The sequence below is a fragment of the Aptenodytes forsteri genome, unplaced genomic scaffold (genome assembly GCF_000699145.1).
Source record: "Aptenodytes forsteri isolate BGI_AS27 unplaced genomic scaffold, ASM69914v1 Scaffold182, whole genome shotgun sequence".
Lineage (NCBI taxonomy): Eukaryota > Metazoa > Chordata > Aves > Sphenisciformes > Spheniscidae > Aptenodytes > Aptenodytes forsteri.
In genome coordinates this window covers 70,885-78,332 of record NW_008795932.1, presented here as the reverse complement: position 1 = coordinate 78,332, position 7,448 = coordinate 70,885, and positions in this window count along the sequence as shown.

Here is a 7,448-nt window from a genome sequence, read left to right as displayed (position 1 = left end):
TTCCAGCCACTCTTCCCCAAGCCTGTAGCGCTGCATGAGGTTGTTGTGACAACAACATCCTTTCCTCATAGGAGAGATGCTCCAGACTCTTAATCATCTTTGGGGCTCTTTGCTGGACTCTCTCCAGTATGTCCATGTCTCTCTTGTACTGAGGAGCCCAGAACTGGACACCTCCCTCGACATGCTGGCAATACTTTAATGCGGCTGAGGATACCATTTGCTGCCTTTGCAGCAAGGTCCCATTGCTGGCTCACATTCAACTTGGTGTCCACAAGGACCCCCAGGCCCCTTTCCACCACACTGCTTTCCAGATAGCTTTTCCATTTTATAAGTAGGACTGGGTTTTCCTGAAAGGGCCAATATTTCCCTTAAGGGCATCCAGACCTTGGTTAAAAAGTAGGAAAGATGCAATACTTGAGTTACAGACTGGAAAAGGGCAGTAAGACAACCAAAATGTACAACCATGTGAGGACATCAAGCTGTGTGGAATGCATCTGATGGGTCTTAAACCAAGGTGGAAGACAATCGTGTGACAATCAACAGGATGGTTGGTTTACGGACATGGATCATTACCAACCCATAAAGTCAAGATGTATTCATGACTTGTGAATCTCCAGCAGTGTATGTACAGTTTTGATTTACCAGTTTAAGAAAATGCATTTGACTAAGGATATCAAATCTTCTTGCACTCACAGTGGAAAATGACATTACATTTGAGATTATTCTTACAGGGACCCCATTAATATTATATAAACTTTGATAAATTTTAAACTATCACTTTGTGGCCCGAAGTTTCAGGGGTTTATTAGTGTGCATGAGCTCTCCCCACAAACCACATTAAACTGATAAAAATTTGTTTTTAACTCAAGTAATGCGGTCTATACTCAAAATTACATTGCTCCCAGTTTAAAGTACTGGTTGCATTAGCACACAGGAGACAGCAAGTCTAGCTGCTGGATAAGGTATTCAGTCATTTGAAGAAGATTATTAAACTATTTAGCCATTACTGATAATATGATTTACCATGCTATTATGGTCATTATTATCAGTATTTATGTTGCTCCTAGAAGTTCGAATCATGGAAAATGCGTCCACTGAACTGGACTCTACCTGAAAACACAATCTTTACCTCCAATATGTTCCCCAAGCCCCCTGGGACCACAGGTACTTCAGTGGAACACAGTAGGCTTTCTCAACTCCCAGAACTATTCCTAGCACAATTTTGGCCTGGGCTAGCTAGTACTGCCTAGAAGAACTCATAACTATGGCTGGATGGTAGCAAGGACCAAGGGCAATGGACCATTCCCTACATGGATATAGAAGCTCCATGCCAGCTGAGCCTTGACATTGTTTGCTAGAATGGATGCCACAGAAGAGCTTTGCTCTTCCCAATCTAGGAGACAAAACCAGGAGACTATGTGCAAGGCAAAACAGAGATCTATTTATATTATTGACTTCACTGCCACATGACAGATTCTGCTGATGGCAGATATGGGTCTGTGATGTGCCTCAGAAGGGGCAACCCTGGCTTAGTAAAAATATCAGTCCTAAGAGTAGTATTAAAGCTAAACAAAGAAAGAAATATGTATGTTTGCATTGAGAGTAGTATACCTGCTATCCTTTATTTTTCCTTTTCCTTCCATTACCATAAAGTCCAGATGCCTTTTGCAAGCTGGGACTGCTAAACAGGACTCAGCTGAATTCACCTGAGCTGGTGCAGGGTACTCATTTTGCAAGCTGGCTGATCACAGTGAACCCATTGCAATGGGCCCTTGAGATCCAGGGATACTTCAAAGGAAATGCATTGACATGGGGGAGAAGGATGGGAAGGAATTTGCATTTTAAATGTGACACTTCCATGAATGAATAATAAGGGATTTGTAAGGCTGGCCACCAAGAATTAGAAAAACCCTCTTTATTGGTGCTACAGCTAATTCTTCAGGACTGTTTTCCAGTGATATTAACACAGAGTATCTTCCTGCAGAGGCTTTGTGCCACCAAAACGATTAAAAAGGTATGTCAGTTAAATAGGAAGCTACTCTAGGGAAGCTGGAGGCAAGAACTTAATCTTATGACGCTTGAAAGCTGCCAAAGTGGGTGGCTGGACTTCCACGTGAGGTATTCAGGCTTTCTTCGGAATGGACTGTATGGGAGAATATTATGAAAATTGGGCTGTCTCAATGAACATGATGTAGTTTTCACAGTATCTCTTTAAAATTGAAGTGTTGGGGTTTTTTGTTTTCATTTGGTTTGGTTTTTTTTTTTCTCTAAAGTTTCAATACTCAATGTGCAGCAGGTTAGGATACTCATCAGGAGTAACAGCAGCACCTCCTGTGTGCTTGGGCCCTACAACGCTGTGAGAGAAATGGGGGAATAGAGTGGCACATTCACTGCGGAGTTGTGTATCCTTCATGACTACTGGCCTCATTATTGTAAGCATTTTAATGACCTACAGGAGACAGGACCCCTTGCCATATATCATTTACAGCCCCTCAAATACACACTGACCGTCCGGCAAGCAACTCTCGTATGACACTGCATGTGCTGACAAACCGCAGTGATGAGCGCAGCACAGGAACCCCATAGGAAATAAAAAAGACTTCTTGTTCCACTGAGCCTCATCCCTGCCTCTCAGGCAACTCCTCCCCTCAGTGGCCAAATTGTGTCCTAAAACTATGTTTAATTTGAGAGAGAAAAGATTCATTCTCTCTTGTCATCATGGTAACAATAAAGGATGGATTCATCACTAAATCACATCTAACCAAGTGCAACCGGGTGTAGGAAATTCAGCTAGCACGGGATGGAAATGGAGGAGAGGGTACAGAAGAGCTAACCACCTGGGAACAAAACAGAGGGAGATGAGGTCCTGTGCTTAGCTCTAGTGTGGTGTTTCTCTGTGATACTGGGAAAATCGCTTAACTATGTGCTGCTGTTTCTTCAGTCACTAAAGCACAGTTAATATCATGTGCTTTCAAAAGTATTTGGAGATCTCCAGATGATAAATTGTGCTACAGAGGTAGACAGAATGCTACTCCTGTTGATTATTATTATTATAGGGAAAAAAGGACAGAACTAGGATTGTTTCCTCCTCTGTAGATTCCAGTATCATTTAGAAAGGAAAATAGAAAGCTATTTCTGGAATCATGCAAGGCATAAAATAAATAGCGTAACTACTATCTCACATGAATATCAGAACTAGTTTGAAATTTAGATGATTAAAAAAGAAAGAATTATCAGAACACACAATACTCTGCTTCCAGTAGCTGAAAACAAGTTATATATGATGTCATTTAAGCTGCATTTAAGTAAAGTTCAAAGAAAGAGGTCTGAAGCATAAATAAGAATTTATTTTTAGACACCTTATTCTAATGTTTGCCTTATTTTTATCTTTCTAATATAGTGGAGAAAACAAAAACACTTTTCTGCAGAAGTACAATTTGCTTCTTGCGGGGCTGGGCTTCTGTTCATTATATTGAGCAGATAGTTTGTAGCTGTGAATCACATTACAATGAAAAAGGCAGCAGTCCTAGTTTCAAGTACAGACTCCCTGAATATGGAGCTGGATTCTGTAAAATATTTAGGCATTTTGTTAAGATATCTTGAAGACAGTTTAGTATGTACTAGAATATTGCTCCTACTCTCTGGTGTTTCAGCAAAGCCAAAAAGAAATGAACACAAAGCACTGGAACAGTTGGAACAAAGCATACCACAAATCTGAACTTCACACTGGCATGTTACAGGTATTTAAGGGCTATTTTAAAGTAATTATTAATTTTTGTTTACCTGCTATCCTGACTCTAACACTAGGGCTAAGGAAAATGACCAATAGTTTGCAGATATCAATAAACTAGGTAGTCTTTTTTGTTAATCAATACCAAACTGTTCTCCAGCCTGCACCCATCACCAGTTTGTCCTGCTCTCCATTTTGTCCTCAGTTTTAGCAGTGAGCTCTTCCCAAAAGGCTGGGAGGAGCTATGATAGCTTTATGCTCTTCACCATCCTCACTGTCTAGTTAGGTCAGTTAGTGACAGTAAACACAAAAAGCTGAATTAAGCCCCACGGTCCAGGTGGATCTTTTCTTCGACCTTGCAATGCTCTACTTTGTTTCTCTAAATGCTTCATGTGCTTTTTTCTCATCCATTTTCTTCATCATCCCTAAATATCTCCCATCAAAAATCAGGGTAGTGGACTGGATGGGTTTCTGCCCTTCCTTTCCGTTTTCTGAAGGACAGTTATCCAGGCTTGTGTACAGCCAATAGAACGGAGCAGGCAGCTCCCAAAGGTGTTTCATCCTCTAAGACAATATTAAAAGAGAGGCAAGACTGCTCAGCTTCTGGTGATACCTACAATTTTTTACTGCCTAGAGGTGAGTTCAGAGAGCTCACTTAGACTGAAAATCTAACATTTAGATGGATGAGTTAAAGAAGATGAATCTGCTTTTCTTCATTTGACTTCAGTCTGCCTCTTCTTTGGGAATCCTTACAGCTGGCTCACACAGAGATTTTTTGCATGAAATGAGGTATAAGAAAGAAAATCTGTTTATGTTAAACACCAGCACCTTCCTCACACAGGGGTGAGTCACAATGAATATTTGACCCAGACACAACAGTGAAATCATTAGCGGAGGTTGTTGGTGGGGGGATATGTGTTCACCTGAAATTCCTTAGACAGTGAAAAATGTAACGGAGTGGAAAATAATGGAATGTTACTAAAACCAAAAGAAATTATCAACATGAAGACAGACGACCTACTGTAACACAACACAATCAATTACACAGCAGCCTCAATAGATGGGATCAGTGTGCTTTAAATACACACAGCTGAGTTCCTGGTATCTACCAATTAAATACACACAGCTGAGTTCCTGGTATCAGGAAATTAGCAGATCAAATTAATCCCCAAACCCTTCTAGTGAAATTGTCACATATACACCACAGATATTTTTGCTTCATTTATCTAAACACATAATTTGAAGAGAGTGAGGTGCAAATAAAATCTCTTTGAGCTTGAAAAGTGAGAGCTTGGGAGCAACTGACATAATTGTGCTCCTCTAATAGCCTCCAGCAAGCTACTTAACCTCTTTATATCTCGGTTTTGCTGCCTTTAAAACAAGGATATTGATAGCTCTGCACCTCAGAGGGGTGCTCAGAGTGGTAAGTTAAGACCTGCTGGATGAAAGGCATGCAGGGTTTTTATTAACATCTGTATTATAATATCTTCAGTTCAGCACACTTACAGTCTTTTATGAAAGGAATGTGAGGTACATAACAGTGTTTAGCATTAAATGCTTCAATCTCTGTTCCTTCTAATGAGAACGGTACCTGGGTTCATGTTGAGCTCCAGAACTGACAAGCTGGGTTCACTTAATACCACCCTCCGTAATATCCTTTTATAAATCCTTTTTTTTTGTTTTTTACACTTGACTACATGCAATTCTACTGTCTACAGCTTGAGAATCAAGTCCTTGGTCTAAGCCTTTGTAATACCTGATAGCATATTTCTCATTATGTCCATAGTAATTTCAATTATTTTCCTTTGTCTAAGATTCCGTTACACTTTGATGCCTGTGGACATTTTAAGTAACTATCTATCTTTTTTATTAGCTGACTCAACACATGACAGAAGATTACTCTGTTCAGTTCTTCTCCTAAGGTCCTTTTATCAGCCAAAGTCCTTATATGCCCTCTCTTAATGTTACCATAGTATCTGCGGAGGTGGAAGCACTTGGTGAATTTGCCCTCAAAACATACCTTTGGGTTAGAGAAGATATTCATCCATTTTTAGCAGAAGAATTGACCCAAACAACATATATTTGAGACAGACAATTAGTTCAAACACCATTATCTAAATTTGGGGAAGAGGAACTAAGACAATAATGGACTGAAGTTTTTCCCATGAGAAAAGGCGTGTCAAAATCAAGAACTAAGCTGGGATCATCACTTCTCCGTCTAGTTCCTTATCAGCCATCATATCACTCCTTCAGTACAAAGACTGAAAATAAAAATAAGTTTTGTGCATTCTGGAACGTAATAGCTTAATCTTTTCTTGGGCTTTTCCTTCTATAGAAAGAGAAAGATTGAAGTACCTCAGCTGGGGCTGTTCTTCTTCAAGAACTATTCTCGCTTTTGTCAATGTCTGTGTCTCACACTGGAATAGCCAGCAATGCTGGCTGTCCTCCGTAATATCAGAGTAGTCAGATATATCAAATCTGTATTACCTGAAGGTTTCCCTGGGATAGAACTGACACTCTCGGGCAGAACCTGCCACTTTCCTTCCATCCCTTTGCTGAACACCACCACTGCCAACATGCCTTTGAGAAACTTTACCACAAATCCACATCTACTTGCTGTCTTTCTATGTTTCAAACACTGGAGGTTTAGGCACAGTCTATCACAGCTATGTCAAAAGGCTTAGTGACCAAAGCTAAAAAAGCTCTACATCTTTTGTAGCAAGTTATGTGACACATCTTAGCTCAAGCTCCAGTCTTCCTTAGCAGAGTGTAATAGTGTGGGTACTTCCAGAGCCAAAACCACAGCAAAAACCATATAATAATGTCTTAGAACCACAAGGGAACCACACAGGACCAAGAGAAGACCCAGAGTCCAGTGATATGAGATGTTACTCTGCACTATGGGATTATAGGGTATTCTTAAGCAACATGGACTTATAACTTGGCCTTGAGGCTAGAGATAATCTCTTGGTACATTTAAAATAAGCAATACACCTGAGGAACCTGAAGGTCTTGCTTGAGCTAGAGCCAGGGCTGTGAATGGAAAGCACATGGGTACTTAGATTCAAACATACTTCAGTCTGCTTTTCACTTGCATGGTAGGCAATTTTCCTTTCTGTATCCCTATCACATTGTGTTTTCATCTCTTTTTTTCCCCATGAAAAGCAACAGCAAACAAAGTTTGCATCTGAATGAAAATCCTCATTAATATTCTGAAAGAAGTAGGGTGTAATGTGACATTTCCAGAAGATCTTTCTCCCTCTGGGATTCATTTATCCAGGAATTCAAGTCAAAATGTATAGAAAGAAACATATGTGCCCCTGTACTCAGCATTGGTGAGGCCGCACAGGCTCGAATACTGTGTTCAGTTTTGGGCCCCTCACTACAAGAAGGACGTTGAGGTGCTGGAGCGTGTCCAGAGAAGGGCAACGAGGCTGGTGAGGGGTCTGGAGAACAAGTCTTATGAGGAGCGGCTGAGGGAACTGGGACTGTTTAGCCTGGAGAAAAGGAGGCTGAGGGGAGACCTCATCACTCTCTACAACTCCCTGAAAGGAGGTTGTAGCGAGGTGGGTGTCGGTCTTTTCTCCGAAGTAACAAGTGATAGGACGAGAGGAAATGGCCTCAAGTTGCACCAGGGGAGGTTTAGATTGGACGTGAGGAAAAATGTCTTTACTGAAAGAGTGGTTAAACATTGGAACAGGCTGCCCAGGGAAGTGGT